The 22,947-nt window shown below is 44.0% G+C and overlaps 1 protein-coding gene across 2 annotated transcripts in view; it reads right to left on the bottom strand.

The window, feature by feature from the left end:
* Positions 1–22,428, bottom strand: part of RASSF8 (Ras association domain family member 8) — a 109,169-nt gene extending 86,741 nt beyond the window's left edge. Inside the window, exon 1 of one of the 2 annotated variants that reach the window (XM_083701601.1) lies at positions 22,243–22,428. The gene's annotated coding sequence lies outside the window, so the exon portion shown is untranslated. The remainder of the gene's footprint in view (positions 1–22,242) is intronic. The other variant, XM_083701603.1, reaches the window with a different exon arrangement.
* Between the last annotated feature and the right edge of the window lie 519 nt (positions 22,429–22,947).

The following is a 22,947-nucleotide window of genomic DNA, read 5'->3' as shown; positions in this document are numbered from 1 at the left end:
TTTCTAGGATTACATACATGCTAAGACTGGTGCCACTGCTAGCCAACTCAAATTTCAAAATGAATGGGGTTGGGGACACTAGCTTTTAGGTGCCTCCACCCATCTACCTGGGCTCTAACTCTAAAGCAGTGTTTTCCAACCTGTGGTTTATGGACAAGTGGGTTGTGAAGCCTGTGCAAGTAGGTCAGGGCCTTTATAAGTAAATCCCAAATAATTATTGCTTGTGATCCTTAACTGGCACGATCCTCTTACAACGTATTGTTTTGTTGGCATACTATAATGCTGCGTTAACACTTGTAACTAAATGTCAGAAAGGCTCAAGTCTTACATTTTCATACTCAAGAACTGCTCTCTGAGGATGGCAGGATTGAAGACCTATGGTCCAAAATTAATGTGACAATAAATCAATTTGTCACCATACCAGATAAATTTGGGCTTGTGGGTCACCATAGCAAAATGGTTGGGAAACCACTGCTCTAGGGGATATTTATTCTGCCCCTTTCCCCACCATGTCAACCTATGCATTCCTGACTTGAGGAAAGCTATTTTTGTTTCAGCAGTTAGGGACATGCACTTGTGTATGTTACTGACCACTCCATTTAAAATGCTTGTCATTTGGTTTGATACAACTCCGGCTTGCCTCTGGTCAAAGTTTTTGACCCCAAGGAAATGTACCGTATTTTTCGCTCCGTAAGACACACCTGACCATAAGCTGTACCTAGTTTTTAGAGGAGGAAAACAAGAAAATAAATATTCTGAACGAAACAGTGGATGTATGATTTTTGTGCTTCATGCTGTGGCCACAGACATGTGATTTGATGGTGAGTTTGGGGTTGCCCAATGCAAAAATCCTGAGAATCCGTGTGGATCCGTGCTTTGTAACCATGTTTTTGCGCCATTGCAGCCCCATGAAACAGTGGATGTGTGGTTTTTTTGGTGCAGGCTGTAGCCATGGACATGCTATGTGATCTGATGGTGAATTTGGGGTGACCCAATGTAAAAATCCTGAGGATCCATGGGCTTTTACCTCCGATCAGCTGCTTCCTTTCAACACTCCCTTCCCTCTTGTTTGCCTTAGTGTCTCCTCCTTTTCTTTTGCTCCTCCTTTTCTTCTAATTTTCCTTCTCATTGCTTTAGTCTTCCTGTCTCCTCTCCTTGCAAGTTTGCTGTCTTTCCCTCCCCCCTCCCAGGCAGCCTCCTTTAACGCTAGCGTCCCTTATCTCTCTTCCCAATGGCTTTGTTTCAACACCCACTTCCTCTTTCAAAAAAAGCAGCAGCATGATCTGCTTTTTGTCCCTGGACATTTTGGCTCCAGGGACCACGCACTCGCTCCACAGACATTTTCCCCTACTTTCTAGGAAGAAAAAAGTGTGTCTTATGGAGCGAAAAATACAGTAAGTTCACTTTGTGCCCTAGAAGACAGAGGTATCAACACAGTTTCAACTGCTGAGTAGGAACAGATACATCACAAAAACAGTTTTACAATTACTTGCCAAAGTTGAAACAAGTCATGATATCAAGGAAACAAATGCAGTAATCACCATGAAAAAACAGGAAGAATGCTGAACTGCATGCAAGTTATATATTACTCTAAGATTGGCGACAATGCGAGAGAACAACAAACTCAGCAAGATTCACCAATGCAGCAGACTGTTCTTATTGCCCCATCTTCAGATGAACAGATTTTGTTACAGTGCTTTAATACCTTTATGAATTAACCATCTGTTCAACAACATGAGAAAGCCAGACTAAGATGAATAAAAACCCTCCCCATACAAAGTATTTTCTTTAAATATAAAACATGAGCAAAGAAATGTAAGGCTTTTAACAGCAGCTTTATTTTATCTGATAAGCATAATGAGGAGAAAATAATGGTTTTCCTGCCCGTTGCTTACTTTTAAAAAAGTCAGTTCATGGAGATGGAAACTACCTAGCAAAAGAAACACATCCATATAAACAAAAATCTGTAAGACTCAAGATGGCACAGACATTTAAGATGGGGCTTTTTCTTGTCCTATAAAAATCCCAATGGAACAGCTGTGGGAAAGATTTAAAGTTGTTAATCTAGCTTCAGTTTTAAGAAGATTTCAAAAAATAATACAACCTGTACAACTCTTTAATGCAACTGCCACTATAAAGGGAGAGACACATTTTAGATTACAAAAAATACACATGAGGGAAAGATAGCATAAGGTACAACAAATGCAATAAAAACTTCAAAATACATAAGAGCTTGAAAACATATTGATTCTCAGTTTGAAGAGGAAGGAGCAATCAAAGATCAGTAAGTATTTATAGCAACAGTAATTATATAGTCTGTCTTAATAAATACTTTTAATCATGTAATCTGCTTCAGAGAAACATGCCATTAGGTCACTATGCAAATTTACTGGTAGTTGTCTGTCAGACACAATAATTTAACTATAAGCAATCAAACCAGACTTACTTTGAAAAAGGGCACAACAAATCATTATAACTTAAACAAGTCAACTTCACAATTTTGTCTTAAAACTACACAGGACCGATTCTTCCCCCCACCCCCACACACATTTTCTCTCTACAGTTCACATATTATGACCACCTTGTACAATATTTCACCCCCTGTATCTGTGCAGGAAAACCTTACTGACTTGAAGAGGATCTGCAAAGAGGAGTGGGACAAAATGCCTCCTGAGATGTGTGCAAGCCTGGTGGCCACCTACAAGAAACTCTTGACCTCTGTAATTTGCCAACAAGGGTTTTGCCATCAAGTACTAAGTCATCTTTTGCAAAGGGATCTAGTACTTATTTCACTCATTATAATGCACATCGATCTCTGACTTTTGTCTTCTGGGTTTCTGGGGTTTTTCCTGTTGTTATTCTGTCTCTCACAGCTACAATAAACCTACCATTAAAATTATGGACTAGTCATGTCTTCGTTAGAGGGCAAACAGGCAAATTTAGCAGGGGATCAAATACTTTCCCCCCTCACTGTAGGCCAACAAAAGGGCCTCTGGGGATTATGCTTGCCTTATGTTTGTCATATTATATGCAGATTTTCGATGGGATTAAGGTCTGGAGACTGGCTAGGCCACTCCAGGACCTTAATGTGCTTCTTCTTCAGCCACTCCTTTGTTGCCTTGGCCGTGTGTTTTGGGTCATTGTCATGCTGGAATACCCATCCTCGACCCATTTTCAATGCCCTGGCTGAGGGAAGGAGGCGCTCACCCAAGATTTGATGATACATGGTCCAATCCATCGTCCCTTCGATGTAGTGAAGGTGTCCTGTCCTCTTAGCAGAAAAACACCCACAAAGCATAATATGTCCACCTCCATGTTTGACAGTGGGGATGGTATTCTTGGGATCGTAGGCAGCATTCCTCCTCCTCCAAACACGGCAAGTTGAGTTGATGCCAGAGAGCTTGATTTTGGTCTCATCTGACCACAACACTTTCACCCAGTTCTCCTCTAGATCATTCAGGTGTGCACTGGCAAACTGCAGACGGGCCTGAATGTTAAGTTGTGGGGGAACATAGCAGACGACACAGCGATTTCTCCAAAGCAGCTCTTTATTTGTAAGCTGAACAGAACTGAACAGCAAACAGCTCAGCCGGCCTGCTTTTACAGGCAGCCGGCTGTCAACATTGTAGCAACAACAACCCAGGGTTTCCCGCCTAAAATAACTGACGTGGACCTGAGTGAAAACTATCTACAGTATCCCCCTGCTGGCCCAGGGTAAGAACTTCAGTACATAACACTCTTCCCCACCGAGATAAGGCGTTAGTTACAATCGTAATGGTTTCCTTATATACAGCACTACACGTAATGGTTCAATTAGGCACAAAAGCATATTGGTTACATTTCCCATACTTAGACCAACAGTGATACATGTCCAACAACATAGTCCTTTAAATAAGTTGGCCGCTTGGAAACTCTGCCAGACCGCCGGGGACTGGTAGCCAAGGCCGGGGGGCCATACAATTCTTGCTGAGGCTGTGGTGCGACCCTAGGTGGCGTTGAAACCAAATCCCCTGGATCCGCTGCTGTGGGTGGAGCCTCCGCAAGTGGAGTGGTCTGAGTCTGTGGTAAGTCTGGCAGACCCTCTGAAGTGGCTTGGTTCGGCTCCACGCTGGCAGTTTGCAAGGGAGGTGTAGGTGGAGCCTCGCCATCTGTAAGTGTCTCTTCTGGAGCCACAAGCGCAGTTGGGGGCACCACGGTAGTGTCCAAGTCCCAAGCCTGCGCCTAAGCTGGTCTATGTTCCGGCGCCACAAACGTCCGTCTTCGAGTGCCACCTGGTTCGAGCAAGGTCCAGTGACTTCCACTACTGTGGCTAGCACCCAAGGAATGTCCCCCACATAGTTCCGGGCAAAGACCTGGTTTCCTGGAACAAATGACCGTGGCGCGTTGGCACAGCCTGGGGGTTCGGCCACGGCAAAGTCCGGGTGCAGCCGGTTGAGCGGTGACCTGAGGCGGCGGCCCATAAACAGTTCAGCAGGACTCCGCCCTGTGGCCGCATGAGGGGTGATGTGTTGCACGAACAAATATTCGGCGACCCGCTCATGCCAGTCTCCCCGGTCCAGGCGCGCCAGTGCCTCTTTTGCCGAGCGCACCATTCTCTCTGCTTGCCCGTTGCTGAATGGATGAAAGGGTGCCGTTAGGGCATGGCGATGCCCAGTCCCAAAAGATACCGCTCAAAAGTGCCTGACGTGAACTGCGGTCCGTTGTCGGAGACAAGAACATCAGGACACCCATGCATCGCAAACAGGCCTCGCAGCACCCGGATGACGGCCTCCAGCCATTTGGAATAGGCGTCCACCACTACCATAAAGCTACAATAAACCTACCATTAAAATTATGGACTGGTCATTTCTTCATCAGACGGCAAATGGGCAAATTTAGCAGGGTGATCAAATACTTTCCCCCCTCCCTGTACTAGCATCACAATAATAACAACAACAGTATAGAGCGGAGACACCATCAACACCACTCCAAACCATGGTTCAACAAGGACTGCATCAGTGCTAAAAATAAGTTCTCATAAACTCAAGTATTTGATTCCAATGCATCTCCAACTGCTCCATTAGACTTCCTCCATCACAAAAAGCGCTATAAGCAATTGTTGGCTTGAAAGAAAAAGGAAGCAGCAAGAAATGACTGGACATGGGTTATCCAGGCAGCCAAACCCAGTAATCTTTCAACTTTCAAACTTGCTGGTAGTACAAGTTTTATAATGAAGTCTTAAGGTACTGTGGGCTGACATTATGAAATAAAAATGTCATGTACAGACATTTCATCAGACACAAAAGTGTTAACTTCAGCTAGCAGACTCAGAAACAGAGGAATGATGGGGTTTCTTTTTTCTTTTTCTTTTTACATTTCATGATCATTTGACTATTTGTTCACAATTTGTGACACGTGTGCAAAGATTGTTATTTGATTCAACTCTCAGATTCACATGACAACAACAGGGACTAGGGGGAATGTAATTGAACTTTAAACAAGAATCTGGAAGTCCAGAAATTTATGATTCACATGAACTAAACCCCTTTTTAAAAGACATTTTCCCCAGGCAGTCCAGCATTCCTAAAACTTTTTCAAAAGCTGGTACAGGGGTAAGCTGCAATTTATGAAGTTGCAGTATATGCTGAACATTTACCTACAGCAACTCAGAGAAACAAAATCCTATGCTTTAGTCCACTAATGCTCAACCTAGTTTCAAGATAAAAGTGAATCTGTTTTTCCTCAGTGCAGATAATCTCTTAATTATTCTATACAAATATAGAGGGATGGAAACCCCTGCAAAAACTTTTCCTCTCAGATGCCACTTTACCCTAAAGTCATTTTGAAGTCAACTAAAGCACTACACAAACAAAAAAAAGTACCAGTAACTATCAGTCTAAAGAAGTGTCACTAATTCCACTGTCCAACAGCTCTTACTGTCAGGAGGTTCTTCCTAATGTTTAGGTGGAATCTTCTTTCTTGTAGTTTGGATCCATTGCTCCGTGCCCGCTTCTCTGGAGCAGCAGAAAACAACCTTTCTCCCTCCTCTATGTGACATCCTTTTATATACTTGAACATGGCTATCATATCACCCCTTAACCTCCTCTTCTCCAGGCTAAACATGCCCAGCTCCCTTAGCCGTTCCTCATAAGGCATCGTTTCCAGGCCTTTGACCATTTTGGTTGCCCTCCTCTGGACACGTTCCAGTTTGTCAGTGTCCTTCTTGAACTGTGGTGCCCAGAACTGGACACAGTACTCCAGGTGAGGTCTGACCAGAGCAGAATACAGTAGCACTATTACTTCCCTTGATCTAGATGCTATACTCCTATTGATGCAGCCCAGAATTGCATTGGCTTTTTTAGCTGGCTGCTGCGTCACACTGTTGGCTCATGTCAAGTTTGTGGTCAACCAAGACTCCTAGATCCTTTTCACATGTACTGCTCTCAAGCCAGGTCACCCATCTTGTATTTGTACCTCTCATTTTTATTTTTATTTTTATTTTATTTTATTTTGCCCAAGTGCAATACTTTACATTTCTCCCTGTTAAAATTCATCTTGTTTGTTTTGGCCCAGTTCTCTAATCTGTCAAGGTCGTTTTGAAGTGTGATCCTGTCCTCTGGGGTATTAGCCACCCCTCCCAGTTTGGTGTCATCTGCAAATTTGATCAGGATGCCCTTGAGTCCATCATCCAAGTCGTTGATAAAGATGTTGAATAAGACCGGGCCCAAGACAGAACCCTGTGGCACCCCACTAGTCACTCTTCTCCAGGATGAAGAGGAACCATTGATGAGCACCCTTTGGGTTCGATCAGTCAGCCAGTTACAAATCCACTTAGTGGTAGCATAGTCAAGACCGCATTTTACCAGCTTCTTTACAAGAATATCATGGGGCACCTTGTCAAATGCCTTGCTGAAATCAAGGTAGCCTACATCCATTGCGTTCCCTTCATCTACCAGGCTTGTAATTCTGTCAAAAAACGAGATGAGCTTAGTCTGACATGACTTATTTTTCATAAATCCATGCTGACTATTGGTGATCACAGCATTCCTTTCTAGGTGCTCACAGACTGTTTGCTTAATGATTTGCTCCAGAATCTTCCCTGGTATTGATGTCAGACTGACTGGGCGGTAATTATTTGGGTCCTCTCTTTTCCCCTTTTTGAAAATAGGGACAACATTTGCCCTCCTCCAGTCTGCCGGGACTTCGCCTGTTCTCCAGGAATTCTCAAAGATGACTGCCAGTGGTTCTGAGATCACATCTTTTAGTATTACTGTCCATGGAATCTCACCCAGCACTTCCCTAAGTTTTATGAAGTCAGCTTTCTTAAAGTGAAGAAATTGAGTCCTAGTATGCTTGGCTGCTCCTTTCCACTGTATAGTAAACTTCAGAAGAGCATGATCACTCGCGCCTAATGATCCTTCCACTTCTACCCCAGTAACCAGGTCATCAACATTGGTTAGGACCAGTTCTAAAATGGCTGTTCCTCTTGTTGCTTCTCCCACTTTCTGGACAATGAAGTTGTCTGCAAGGCCAGTGAGGAATCTGTTTGACCTTATGCTCTTGGCTGAGTTGACATCCAACAAATATCCGGGTAACTGAAGTCCCCCATTACTACTATCTCCCTTCCTTTTGCATGCTTGGCCATCTGTTCCAGGAAGGCATCATCTATGTCCTCCGTTTGGCTTGGGGATCTATAGTAAACTCCCACAATGAGGTCCCGGTTATTCTTCTCTCCCTTAATTTTGACCGAAATGCTCTCACTTTGGCTTAGAGGTTCCAAATCTTGGATCTCTTCACAGGTATACACATCCCTGACACATAACGCCACTCCTCCTCCTTTCTTGCCTGGTCTGTTTTTCTGAAATAGATTGTATCCATTTATAAATTCTATTTATACACATGAATAAATGAACTAAGCGATGACCAATGTGTAAAAAAAATAAAATCTTACTCAATGGGCACAATTTTGTAAATTTGTTTGTAACTGTTGTATAGTGTTGCAGAATCATCTATGTTATCCGTGATTTTGAGTGCTGTTATACTGCCAGTGTTTAAACTGGGAAGGAACCATTATGGAGATCTAGTAAAATACCTACATTCACCGCTGAATTTAACAAGACTGACAAGGAACCTATAACTGTGGTTCTTTGAGTGGTCATCTGTGCCGTCATGAGTATGAGTTTTGTGCCTGCAGTGTCAGGTTCAAAACGTTATTGAGCTAAGCAGTAAAAATTTGTCAAAATCCTGCTCATAAACTTCACAATAAAGACCTAGGAGTATAGTTCCAGCCTTGCTACCTGTGCACGACAGTTTCAATAGCAACTTTCATTTGGCACTGCTTCTGAGGAAAGCCTCTTTTTCTCGTCATCTTTTTTTCATTCTGTATACTTTCTCTTTCTTTGCATTTTAAAATGTTTGATCATTACTACACCTAGTAAACTGGCTAAAATGTATAAAGAAATTTCTAATAATTGTTGGAAATGCCAACAAGCAGATGAACCCTTTTTCAAATGTGGGGCAATTGTAGGAAGGCAAGGGCATTTGGGGAAATGATATATGATAAGATTAAAAAGATGTTTAAAGTGATGATAGTAACCCTATATGAAGCTTTCCTTTTAGAGATTACAGAAAGTCCCAAAATGGTTGATTAAATTGTTTACACTTCCAGAGTTAATGCTAGATACATTACTTGTATTAAATGAATCACCATAGCCGCTAGAGGGCCATGAAAATGTGTGTCCCAGGCTTTTTAGACTCGGTCTACCCATATACTATCTGAAACCAATGGGGCACTTGGGTTGTCAGATGTGAAATATACTGGCATCATTTTCAGCTCTCCTGCCCACTGCACAGTCATAATATGCTTTTAACATTCCTAATGCTGTGACTACAGAAACACCTGCTTGAAAAGCAGCTCACTTATGTCCCTCACACCCCTTGTTCAAGGGAACACTTCCGATCTGCAGATACAAAAAAATTCTGAGTAACCAATTGTTTTCCTGTTTCCATATATCATGCCTTTGAATACTGCTGCTACTACTAATACTAATACTACTAATCACGTAACTCCTCCTTAGGTATGTACCCATTAGCAGCTTAAAACGCAACTAGGTTGTTCTCTTCCCACTTTGCATTTCAAGATTTATTTGTGCCTTGCTGTGCACACCAGAGAGGGGGCAAGGTTGTCTTCAACCAGTGCATGTTACCTGTTTTTCTTCTCTCACCCCGCCCCACATAGCCATTGAGGAGTTCTAGGAGGGGGCTGTCTCAAATGTACATACTTAGCTTAAGTTTTCAAGTTGAACTGAAGCTGGTTGGAGGAAAAGTGCATCAAACAGTTGTACTTTGCAAGAAACGACACCACTGACATGCATTGTGGCTGCAGCTTCAAAAACTAAGAGTGGGAGTGTAAATGGCAATGTATACAGGGCATAATATTAAAATAACTTCCTCCAAAATAGTTCAAATTAATGATGATCAAAATGATCATTAAAATGATTGCAAATTTTGGACAAGATGGACTGTTTCAAGTAGTGGCAGAAAGATATTTCTAGATTTGTCTGGCAGGGCAAGAAGCCCAGAATAAAATTTAAAATACTAACTGACGCAAAGGAAAGAGGTGGATTTGCCCTGCCAGACCTTAAACTTTACTATGAATCAGCAGCATTCTGCTGGTTGAAAGACTGGCTGCTTCTTGAGAACACAGACATTTTGGACTTAGAAGGTTTCAACAATGTTTTTGGGTGGCATGCATATTTTGTGGTACGACAAGGTTAAAGCACATAAAGCATTTAAAAACCATATTGTCAGGAAAGCATTGTTTAATGTCTGGATAAGATACAAAGACTTACTGGAAAATAAAACCCAAAGGTGGTTGTCACCAATTGAAGCAAAGGCTCAGAAAAAGCTCAATATGGAGGCCAAATGGCCGAAATATTGGGAAATATCGGAACAAGATGGAGACAAATTGAAATTGCAGAGTTTTGAGAAACTAAAAGATAAAGTGTGAGACTGGCTTCATTATTATAAAATAAGAGAGGCCTATAATTTGGACAAAAAAATTGGCTTCCAGGTGGAAAAATCGAAATTGGAAACAGAACTGTTAGATCCCAAAACTAAGATACTTTCAAGAATGTATAACTTGCTGTTAAAATGGAATACACAGGATGAAACGGTTAAATCTGCTATGATTAAATGGGCACAAGACATTGGTCATAATATAATGTTTGCTGACTGGGAACAGTTGTGGACCACCAGTATGAAATTTACGGCATGTAATGCTTTGAGAAAGAATATTATGAAGATGATATACAGGTGGTACATGACATCAGTCAAGCTCACAAAAATATATCATTTGCCTGATAAGAAGTGTTGGAAATGTAAAGAGAATGAAGGTACATTCTTTCACCTTTGGTGGACGTGCCCAAAGATTAAGGCTTTCTGGGAGATGATATATAATGAAATGAAAAAAGTATTTAAATATACCTTTCTGAAGAAACCAGAAGCCTTTCTCCTGGGCATAGTCGGCCAATTGGTGCCAAAGAAGGATAGAACTTTATTTATGTATGCAACAACAGCAGCAAGAATACTCATCGCAAAGTATTGGAAGACACAAGATCTACCCACCTTGGAAGAATGGCAGATGAAGGTGATGGACTACATGGAACTGGCGGAAATGACTGGCAGAATCCGAGACCTGGGAGAAGAGATGGTGAAATAAGACTGGAAGAAATTTAAAGACTATCTGCAGAAACACTGTAAAATTAATGAATGTTAAAATGATGTTGGATTGAGAATAAGTGGCATTAGCAACAAAGTTAACAAGAATATGCAAAAATGAATTGATAATGGATGAAAATTTAGAGTTATAAAATGAGATGATATAGAGTTAAGATAAATGAAAGAGGGTAAGGATTTGCTGATTTGATTATGTAAATGGGAATACAAGAAGGGGAGGTGTGAGGAGGTCAAAGAAACAAGCGAATGAGTTCAAAGTTATGAAAAACGGATTTGTTTTTTAATTTTTTCTTATTTTCTTTTTGTATTTTGTATGTTGTATCTTTAATTTTTTTCTTTTTTCTGTTTCTTTTTTCATGTATTTTTGTATTCATATTTCTGGAAAACTTTAATAAATATTTCTTAAAAAACAAAAAAAAAAAGATCATTAAAATGATAAAAAATTGACTGTTCAACTACTTTAATTCACTTCAAATTATAACAAGGACTGTAGGGATGCTGTGAAGACCAGACTCTTATGAAGAACATCTTCCCTTCTAAACGTAAGCACTTCTCAGTAAAGCACATCTCAACTTGCTTCTGTTTTATACTAGTCCTATTCATTCAACGAGGCTGAACAACCACAGACATTTGTTCATTAAAAATAAAGTAACTTCAAGACGCTGGAGATCTTTCAACTAGGATATTTTGGAAGTTTGGATCTCAAAAGGCATGGGGCTTGATACATGCGACAAACCACCTTAAAATGTGAACACTGTATAGGAAAGAGGAGCACCACAAATCAAAATGTTTATTCGGCTTTACGCCCATCATGAAACACAACACAACAAAACAAATCAAATAAAACTGCGGACTCGTACAAACCACAAGTAGTATAACACAGTTCACAACTCACAAGGAGAGATATTAGCCATTCATAAGAAAAGTTTAAGATTACAATTAAAAATTTTAGGCACTACACTAAACTCAATATCTGATGTCATTATAGAAAATTCTTATAACTATCAATAATCAGCTAACATTCCATTCCGTCTCTTGTACGAGAGGACGGCTGTTAGGAATTTAGCAACCTGTAGGGTAATATAAGGATCCACATCTTGAAGAACCCAGGCGAGCTGTAGGTCTACTGGTTTGTCAGCCATAGGCTGGATTATGGAGTTTAGTATACTAGCATGGACTGAACTGTACAAAGGGCAGATAAACATAACATGATGTAGAGATTCAGATGTTTTCATTTCACACGCACACATTGAAGGGACTTGGCCCTTAGTGAATCTATGTCTCAGCACGTTTGTTGGAAAGACATTGAACCTAGCTCTAATGAAGGCATATCGGTGAGACGCGGCCATAAGCGATGTTAAGTAGGACGGAGCGCGGTAGATAGGGGTTATGCCGAAATTTAACGGCGAGCAGGCTCCACCACCAGCTACAAAATTTTGGAATAGCTCCGCATCATCCAGCCTTTGATTTATCCACCTTTTTGCCACATTTAGATCCAGTTTGAGCAATTCCGTGGGCGAGATCTCATTTTGTTGTTGTTGTTTAGTCATTTAGTCGTGTCCGACTCTTCGTGACCCCATGGACCAGAGAACGCCAGGCACCTCTGTCCTCCACTGCCTCCCGCAGTTTGCTCAAACTCATGCTGGTAACCTCGAAAACACTATCCAACCATCTCGTCCTCTGCCGTCCCCTTCTCCTTGTGCCCTCCATCTTTCCCAACATCAGGGTCTTCTCCAGGGAGTCTTCTCTTCTCATGAGGTGGCCAAAGTACTGGAGCCTCAGCTTCACAATCTGTCCTTCCAGTGAGCACTCAGGGTTGATTTCCTTCAGTATGGAGAGGTTTGATCTTCTTGCAGTCCATGGGACTCTCAAGAGTCTCCTCCAGCACCATAATTCAAAAGCATCAATTCTTCGGCGATCAGCCTTCTTGATGGTCCAGCTCTCACTTCCATACATCACTACTGGGAAAACCATAGCTTTAACTATACGAACCTTTGTTGGCAAGGTGATGTCTCTACTTCTCAAGATGCTGTCTAGGCCTGTCATTGCCCTTCTCCCAAGAAGCAGGCGTCTTTTAATTTCGTGGCTGCTGTCACCATCTGCAGTGATCATTGAGCCCAAGAAAGTAAAATCTCTCACTACCTCCATTTCTTCCCCTTCTATTTGCCAGGAGGTGATGGGACTAGTGGCCATGATCTTCGTTTTTTTGATGTTGAGCTTCAGACCATATTTTGCGCTCTCCTCTTTCACCCTCATTAAAAGGTTCTTTAATTCCTCCTCACTTTCTGCCATCAAGGTTGTGTCATCTGCATATCTGAGGTTGTTGATATTTCTTCCGGCAATCTTAATTCCGGCTAGGGATTCATCCAGCCCAGCCTTTCGCATGATGAATTCTGCATATAAGTTAAATAAGCAGGGAGACAAAATACAGCCTTGTCGTACTCCTTTCCCAATTTTGAACCAATCAGTTGTTCCATATCCAGTTCTAACTGTGGCTTCTTGTCCCACATAGATTTCTCAGGAGACAGATGAGGTGATCTGGCACTCCCATTTCTTTAAGAACTTGCCATAGTTTGCCGTGGTCAACACAGTCAAAAGCTTTTGCATAGTCAATGAAGCAGAAGTAGATGTCTTTCTGGAACTCTCTAGCTTTCTCCATAATCCAGCGCATGTTTGCAATTTGGTCTCTGGTTCCTCTGCCTCTTCTAAATCCAGCTTGCACTTCTGGGAGATCTCATAGGACAGCAATTTGGCATGGATTTTTCCTGACCACAAATTTGTGAAGTCATCTCGCCACATGCATTGAATGAGATAGTGGTTCGGGAGTTTATGCCATAAAGGTAAAGGTAAAGGTACCCCTGCCCGTACGGGCCAGTCTTGACAGACTCTGGGGTTGTGCGCCCATCTCACTCAAGAGGCCAGGGGCCAGCGCTGTCCGGAGACACTTCCGGGTCACGTGGCCAGCGTGACAAAGCTGCATCTGGCGAGCCAGAGCCGCACACGGAAACGCCGTTTACCTTCCCTATTTATCTACTTGCACCCGGAGGTGCTTTCAAACTGCTAGGTTGGCAGGCGCTGGGACCGAGCAGCGGGAGCGCACCCCGCCGCAGGGATTCGAACTGCCGACCTTTCGATCGGCAAGTCCTAGGCGCTGAGGCTTTAACCCACAGCGCCACCTGCGTCCCGTTTATGCCATAGGGATATCCAATAAATCAAAACTTTCCTCCATATAACTAACTCCACTGAGTGGATCTTCATTTCTAAGCGAATAGCCGCATTACTTACGCATGTTGGTAATTTTAGAAGTCGGCGTAAGAATTGGCTTTGGAGTGACTCTAAAGGTGAGAGGTTTGCAAAGGCAGCCCATAATGGTGCAGCATAGGCCATCATGGCCATCACTTTGATGCTATACACTTTCAAGGCCGCAGGGATGAATAAGGCCCCCTCAGAGTAGAAAAAACGGAGGAGGGAGTGTGATAGGGCTTTTGTCTTGTTTTGAAGATATTCAACGTGCGCTTTCCACCCTAAATTATATTGAAAATAAATTCCTAAATATTTAAATTTATGTACTTGTTCGATTTTCGTGCCCTCCAGTTTCCATGAATAAAGTTTTCGACTCCTTGAAAATATCAGTACTTTGGACTTGGTGTGGTTGATAGACAGATGGTTAGAATGGCAATATGTCGCAAAAATCTTTAGTGCCCTCCTTAAACCCACTCTGGAGTAAGAGAGTAGTACTGCATCATCTGCGTAGAGAAGTAAAGGACAACGGTAATCTGCTATACGAGGGGTGTGGATAAATTTTTGTGAGACGGCTAATGGGTTCCTCATATCACTGATAAATAAGTTAAAAAGAAGAGGCACTAAAATACAACCCTGGCGTACACCCTTATTTACTGGCACTGGGTTTGTCAGGTCTCCAGCAGGGGATAATCTCACCCTGGCCACGGACCCGGCATGAAGTTGGGAGATAAGCCACAGGAGCCTTCTATCTATTCACCAACAGGCAAGTTTATCCCATAGTAATTTCCTCGGAATACTATCAAACGCAGCTTTCAAATCTATGAAAGCTGCGCAAAGTTGGCCCCGTCGCGGTGTCGAGTATTTCCAGGCTAAGTGATAAAGAATAATTGCCTGGTCTGTTGTGGATTGGTTTAATCTAAATCCAGCTTGCTCATGTCCAATCAGGTCAGCCTCAACTGACCACTTCATCAACCTTGCCAGCAAAAAACGGACATATATTTTCCCAATGGACGATAGCAGACTGATATTCCGATAATTCCCTGGGTCACCGGGAGGGCCTTTTTTGTAGATAGGAATTATAATGGCCTCCTTCCACATTCCTGGTATTAAGCCCGTGGCACCACCTTTTCTGTAACATAGTTTGATTTTATTCAATATGCACAATCCATTGAATACGGCTTTTGCCAACCAAGAACACACAGAACACTGTGGAATGGTACTTTCAATTAATCACTTTATTGATTAAGAGACATCACCTTGGGACTCCCTTCCCTAAGCACATGCTTGAGTGGTATGTGTGCAACCCCACTCACCCCACCATGCAACCGACTATTTGAAAATGCTAACACAAGAATAATGTCACAGCAAGTCTAAAGGTTAACCAGCTGACGAGCTGGCTAAGTATCAGCTTCAAAAACGGGCATGTACAAATTTACCTCTCACCTTTAACTCATTTTTGTAAAGAGTGCACTTTTTGCCAATGAGCATTACACTAAGCAGCAAATACTTTTTTTGTTTTGTTTCAAGGTTCTGAAACTTGAGGTGCACATTAGACTTGAGTAAATACGGCAACCCTCCTCCAATGGTTGAGACATCCTGAAAACCTCAGCAAACAGGTGGATCCAAATGGGTGAAGGCCCCATGCCTGTTGGGGTTTTATAGGCCAATGTCAGCAGTTTCAACTGTGCTCAGAGCAAACTCAAATTAAGTGCATATCTTTAATTTGCCTTATTGGATTAGGTGTTTGGAATCTGAATAGAGAAAGAGGCAGCAGCAAACACTCAAACCCCAAGTCCAATACTCCTGTACACACTGGCTCCTCTTCCATCTTTGCATGCTCAACATGAAGATCTGAAGGTAGATTCTAACAGTCTTCAACAAACAATCCTCCTACTATAGTAGCCTATTTAGAACTAAGTCAGACCATGGCTTCAAGCACATGCATGCACTCTCAGGGAGGAGATTGCAACCCCATCGTGTTCTTCTGCATCATGTTGAGCTAAACCATGGCTTTGCTTAGCATGTTGCCAAAACCTAGGCTTGTGGTTTAGTTCTCTCCAGACTAACCATGAGCTGTAAAACAAACCCTGGCTTAGTGTAACATGTGAAGCAGGCATGTCACTTCTCATCATTTGTTCACACCCCTTGGAATTAATGTCAAGCCCAATGTGGCAATCCTACAGTACCTATAGAAAGCTGCAAGTTCATAAAAAGCCAGGCAATATTTTTAGCAAAAAGAAAATACTTCCACTGAATATAAGCAGAAGCAGGTTATGTTCAAAACAAAAGCCAACCATGACACAGGTGGAGAGTTGCAATATTAAACAAAGTGTTACTGAACTATTCCTCAAGAGACTAAGTGCAGCATACAGGCTAAATCTGGGGTGAGGAACCTCTGGCTCGCGGGCCAATCATGGCCAGGCAGGAGCCCCAATTTGGCCTGCAAGGCAGTTTCCCCCAAACCATGTCCACTTGCCTATCAGTTGACACCACTAATTTGGCACTGGCTGCTTGATGCTGTTCCCAGGAGGCAACAAGATTGTGTGGCCAAGGCAGCAGGATTTAATTCCTGCTCATCAGCTGAGCATGGGGGAAAGCACCCTTTGAAACAGCTTGCAAAGAGGCTTTTGCAAAAGGCTATCCTAAACCCTTATTTTTCCCTAAATAAGGTTTCCCTAATTCCCCATTAAGTTCCCCCCTCAAATTCCTGATATCAGGGGATATTATGGAGAAAGGGGGTGACTTAGAAAAGCTTTTTCTCTTTTTCTTTCCTCTGGGAGGGGGGCTTTTTCTCCTTTGCCAGGAATTTGATACCCACCTGTCAAATTTGGCCCATGATGCTGACCCTGATAAGGATATGGCCATTGGAACCAAAACACACTTTCCTTTTTTTAAAGAAGAAGAAGAAGAAGAAGAAGAAGAAGAAGAAGAAGAAGAAGAAGAGGAGTTTGGATTTGATATCCCGCTTTTCACTCCCTTTAAGGAGTCTCAAAGCAGCTAACATTCTCCTTTCCCTTCCTCCCCCACAACAAACACTCTGTGAGGTGAGTGGGGCTGAGAGACTTCAGAGAAGTGGGACTGGCCCAAGGTCACCCAGCAGCTGCAGGTGGAGGAGTGGAGACGCGAACCCCGTTCACCCGCTTACGAGACTACCGCTCTTAACCACTACACCACACTGGCTCTCCTTTCCGTGCCAGCTTTCCCTTTCCTATAAAAGCCCAGCCCCCTTCCTCCACAGGGCGGGGAGAAGCCAGGAAGAGGAGAGGAGAGGAGGTGCTGCCGCAGTGTGTGTGAGGGAGAGAGGGGGGAATTGCGGGGGGAAATGGCGCCATTTTTTAAAAAATGGTGATCGCACCAATCCAAGCAGTGACTCCAGAACCGTCCGCGGGCTGGATCCAGAGGGCAATTGGGCCTGATCCAGCCCGCAGACCTGAGTTCCCCAGAGTCAGATGAATTATAACATTCCAGGATGCAGAATAAACTCTTAGCAAAATATAATTCCTCTCATTTACTTCACAACAGCTCTCACTACAAAGTAAAACGAGCTTAAGTGGTCCTCAAACCAATGATCCACCTCCAGATATGGCTTTTTAGCCTTATCTGGATGCTTGAACTATCAGAAGCTGTTCAAGCAAAGTACTTCAACAGCACAGATCAATGAAACTAAAACCTCTTTTTCTGTTGCCACAGTTCCCCTTTTACAGTCTTCCTTTGAAGTCTATACTACTGAAAAATCAACAACAGCTGAAGAACATGTGCTATCATACAACTCTGAATACAACAACAATATTACACAGCATGATGCTTTGTTCAGTAATCCCGGATTATAGAAAGCATTACAGTTTCTTTTGTTGAAAACAATCCTGTTTTTGAGTACCTTATTGGAGTAAACAAGAAAACTAATTTTGAAAACTATGTTAAGATTAGAATTACTAAGTACCTTGTTTAATGCACCAATCCATTCGACACTATGGTTCTCAAGGTTTACAGACAAACATTTTTAGTGCATAAGTGTTCAGAGTCCTTATATCAGCAGTCTTTACCAGGCCATATAATAAGGAATGGGGGGGGGGGGTAGGATTGCCGAGGCTAAAAGAACAGAGGGCTTCCTAAGGCCATCTAACCAGTGTTAGAAACTGGACAGAAAAGTCATTTGTCACATGGCTCTTGGTTATGGGCACAAAAACATAATGGCTAGTCACCATTTCGCACCCCCACACCCAGTTCAGCGACACTTTCTATTTATTTTTCTGAAATGCAGGAAGTAATTCATAATTTACACTGTGAGACATGGTTAATATCACATTTTTAATAGTAATTCTTAATTGGACACCACAAACATAAATGGGGTTCAGCCCCTGCAATAGCAGCCAAAACCACAAGTCATTTGAATAATTAATACAGTGGTGCCCCGCAAGACGAACGCCTCGCAAGATGGAAAACCCGCTAGACGAAAGGATTTTCCGTTTTGGAGGCGCTTCGCAAAACGAATTTCCCTATGGGCTTGCTTCACAAGACGAAAATGTCTTGCGAGTTCCTGCGGGTTTTTTCCCCCTTTCCCCCCCCCCTTTTCCTAAGCCGCTTATCAGCTGATCCGCTGATAAGCCGCTTAGCAGCTGATCGCTAAAAGCCGCTAAACCACTAATAGCGCTAATCCGCTAAGCTGTCAATGGGCTTGCTTCGCAAGACGAAAAATCCGCTATATGAAGAGCCTCACGGAACGGATTAAGTTTGTCTTGTGAGACACCACTGTATTTACAAATACTGGGTGTTGGTGTGGTATACTATATGTGTTATGTAATGTATTGTGCTAGATTTGAAGTTACATGTTTGGGGTGGGGAGGAGAAGCAAAGCGGTGCATGGAAGGCAGCAGCCAGCAATCCAGCAGCAAGCTCATGGGGGGGGGGGGAGGCGAGGCAAAACAGCACTTAAGCGTTGGAAAGCAGCAACTTTGGAGTCAGACGGGAAGGCATCTCTGCTCCCATGCCCTCAGCGGCAGCTTGGCGTCTCGTGCTGCTGCGAGGGAAGTGGCAAATGTTATAAATATAATTTTATTAACAGGCCAATCAAATCACATTAATTCCAAATCACATTAGTTCCAAATTATACAGCCAGATTTTTAAAATTTTGTTGGGGGTACCCATACTTCAAGCTCCGAAAGGGATCCAAACATCACTCTTGCTGCTGCTTTAATTAAACAGTTCTATCCAGTTCTGTCCAGATAGTCTCTTTGTTATTTTCCTCATCTTCTTGTTGTTGTCATATATTCCTTTCTTTGTGATCTCTGATAATCTTCACAAGCGGGTTGAAAACAAACATCTCCTGTGTGGGTTTTACACTCTCCAAGAGTCATATCGCATAAAGGACAGACGCCATTTCCACACCTCTGTAAAGAACATTCCCACAGCCTGTCTGTTGATTTCCACAGGCTTGCCAATCTATATCTCAGGGGGCCCTGCCAGGTCAGGATCACATTCCAATAAGCATACATTCACATTCCGATGACCCTGGTTCTCCTCCCCCTTGTCCTCCTATGGGCAAGCCTGTCTTAACAAAACTCCATTTGTAACTGCATCATAAAACTTTCTTTCCATTCCCCGATGTTTCCACCAGTCCTCTCTTTGATCAGTAATTCATTTCCACACAGTTCTTGATCTCCTGCTTGTGATTAGTAATTTGCAACGATTCTTCTTTCTGGAGGGGAGGGTTATTGGTACTCACTTAAGACAAAAAAAGAAAAGTTTTTTCCTCCCCCCTTCCATTTCACTCCAACATGCCAATCTTTTAATGATGATTCTTCACTTGATTTATTGTCCAGCCCGTCACTCCGATCACAGAGATCCCATTAATCAGCAGTCTTTACTCCCGATCTTCACTTGATGTATGTGCATTAGCTTCTTTCCAATTATATATTTCCAATTATATATTTCGAGCTAATGTGAACCAGTGCACGATTAGAGACAGCGTCAGGGAGAGCCAACCTCACCTGAGGGCTTTGTGCCAAGTGCCCACACTCCCTTCTTTCGAATCCGGGGGTGAATTATGGACACAGCTGGCAAGGCAGTCCCCCCCATTCCCTTGGGGGGGGCAAGGGAGGCTGCATACTTCCATATCAGCCTCTTAATTACCTCATGTGGGTCGGAGTGATGTTATTGTCGGCCATCTTCCAATGCGCCCCTTGGTGGCCCCTGGAAGGGGCAATTGTTAATGTACATTACAAACATAAATGGGGCTCAGCCTCAGCAGTAGCCATTATAAGTCATTTGAAAATTTAATATTTATAAATACCAGTGTATATATACGTATATACTCTTAGGACCATATATTATGTTGCCACTTCAGCAACTGCGGTCACAGTTAAACATGTCTATTATATCAAAATTCTAGGAAGAACAGACCTAACAGCACAATCCTAACCATTTCTACACAGAAATAGATCCCACTGAATTCAAAAGGACTTGCTGCCAGGCAAATGGGATTGGGATCGCAACCTAATTCATTATTTTTTAGCAACACCTCCCCAGCAGCATGCTTATAAACACTCCATTCGCAAGATGACATTTTTTGCAGGACTCCCTGTACAATCCTGTTATATGAAAGGTTGTGGGATGCCACATTTTGGAGACCTTCCTTTTAATATCCAGAATTTGAGAATCTCTTAAAACATTAAAAGAATACTGTAAACACCACCACCCCTCTCCCACTGTCATGTCCACTCAAGAGCGTGGATAAACAAGGTGTCAGACGTACGCTACTGTGGCATAAACAAAATGAACATTTGTAGGCTAGTCTACAAATGGGAGTGTGCATCCCCAATCAATACCTCATGTGGATATTATTGGGCACAAATATTACCTCAGTCTGGAAATGGGCCAGAAAAACTTTCAGTTTCACAATCTTATTTATATGAACTCCAGAAAACTTCCATTTGCCCTACAAATGTGTGTGTAAATGGCAGAAATGGCAACCTCATATTAATCTGTGAAACAGACAGCAGCACTACCCAAAACAAAACCAGATTTTTGCAGATTATATACTGGAAGAGAGCAAGCTATTCCACTGCTAGCCCAATTCAAGTCCACAAACATACACATTTTCTGCATAAATTGGCCAAATTAGAAAGCTTCAACCCTTGATAGAACAAGCGCAAAAGCATTCTATTACAATCATCTGAAAACTCTGGTGCCCAAATCAATGGACAGAGATTTATTTACTGTCTCTTCACAGTCCAATGAGCATTCAATTCTAACTAGCAGTGATGCTGCCAAACCTGGGTAAAACCACAAGTCAGACTTTGTAACTCTGCAGCTCAGGCAGACAGCATGGTTTGGTCAGGGATGCATTTATTTTCCTTCAAGATTCGTGCCCTCAACCCTCCCATTTTTGCACAGGCATGTTATCTCTTCTGCCATCCAATGCAGGATGTGACAAGTGTTAAATCTTCCGAAAGTGTCCTTCCCAATATTGCATTTTCATTTATAAACATTACTCAAACCCATAAGCAATAGTAACTTGCAATTTAGCAAAAGCTCTGCTGACGTTATCAAAATGACATGGAAACGCTTAACTGCACAGCTCAGGATTAGGAGTTTTGAAACACACATAAGGCAACTGTGTACCATTATCAGTGACTCATAGGAACAGTCACCACAGACCTTTAGAAAGGAGCTTGCTGCTGTTGCTGCTGTTGCTGCAGCTGCATGGACCAACAAACCAAAACCCATCCGTTCAACGCCTTCTACTGTGAGACTAGACTAGACTGAGTCAAACCTTCCTATTAAAAAAAAACCCTGAGCCACTCCTGCAGCGGCAAAGTTGATTTATTCCCCTCGGCTGGATCCCAGGCGTGCTTTTACTCCGAGTATTTCTACCCGTTCTGCAGGGCTCGTCTTTCCTCACCGCACAAGCTCTCCACTTCGCAGAGGAGAGGGGCAAGGCGGTAGTGCACTTATACTTGAGGGGGATTTTTTTAACGCTACAGAGCAGCGACCCTGTCGACGCACCAGGACCGAAAGAGCAGCCTGCCGCGTCGACGCAGCCCGAGTCCAAGCCCAGACGCGCGGCCCGGGGAGGCGCCCCCTCAACTCGGACGAGAGCGGGCGGCCCCAGAAGGAGGGGCGGGAGAGAGGGCGCAGAACGGAAGAGGGCAAGGCGTCGGGCTCGGGGAGAGGAGACGCTGCGGGGAAGGGAGGGAGGGAGGGAGGGGGCCGCGGAAGGAGCCCAGCCTGACCGGGCGGGGGGGGGCGCCGGGACAGTGGCCCAACTCGCAAGTTCCGACTTACAGCCTTTCTGCAGCAGACTCCAGCCCGGCCGGGGATCCACCTCGGGAGCACTGCAGCCGCCGCCTCCTCTCCGCGCCACGCGCCTCCGCCCCGGGCGCGCACCGCAGGCAGTTCCCGCGGCGGGCGCCGAAGTTCGCGTCTCCGTCCTCCGGCAGCCCCGGGCGCCGCCGAGCCGCCCCTCTCCCCTCCCCCGGCCGGGGCGGAGCTCCTCCTCCCGCGCCCCTCGGCGCCTCCTCTCCGCGGCTCACGGGCGGTGCTGCTGCGCCGCCCGCCCCCTGGCTCTGGGCGCGCGGCGGCGGCTGCTGCTCCGCCAGAGATGCTGCGTAACGGAACTGGGAGGCGAGCACGGCATTGTGGGAGCCCGGCAAGCGGCGGCCCGGGGAGGGCCCGTCCGCACGACGCCTCGGCGCGGCCCGCTTCGGCGCGGCTTCGCACGTGCCGCGGATGCGTGACGCAGAGCGCGCCCCCTGCAGCTCCGCCGGCAGAACTTGGGGCGCCTGGGCCCGCGCTGGCCTCGCAGGGCAGCCCGTCCGGCGCGGGTCTCGGGAAGCCTTGCTTACCCTGCGGGAATTTCGTGAGGCCAGGTCAACTGCACATGCAGCACACATGTGGTTTGCCTCATATTCATGATTCTTCCAAAAAGAGTCCGAGGATGGAGAAGTCCAGGAGGGGGGGCGTGTCCACCCCCGATCAAGTAAAACGATA

The sequence above is a fragment of the Podarcis gaigeae genome (assembly GCF_964106915.1).
Source record: "Podarcis gaigeae genome assembly, chromosome: 10".
NCBI classification, from domain to species: Eukaryota; Metazoa; Chordata; class Lepidosauria; order Squamata; family Lacertidae; genus Podarcis; species Podarcis gaigeae.
The sequence above is the reverse complement of the archived record's forward strand: the minus strand, read 5'-3'. Positions and strand labels throughout refer to the sequence as shown.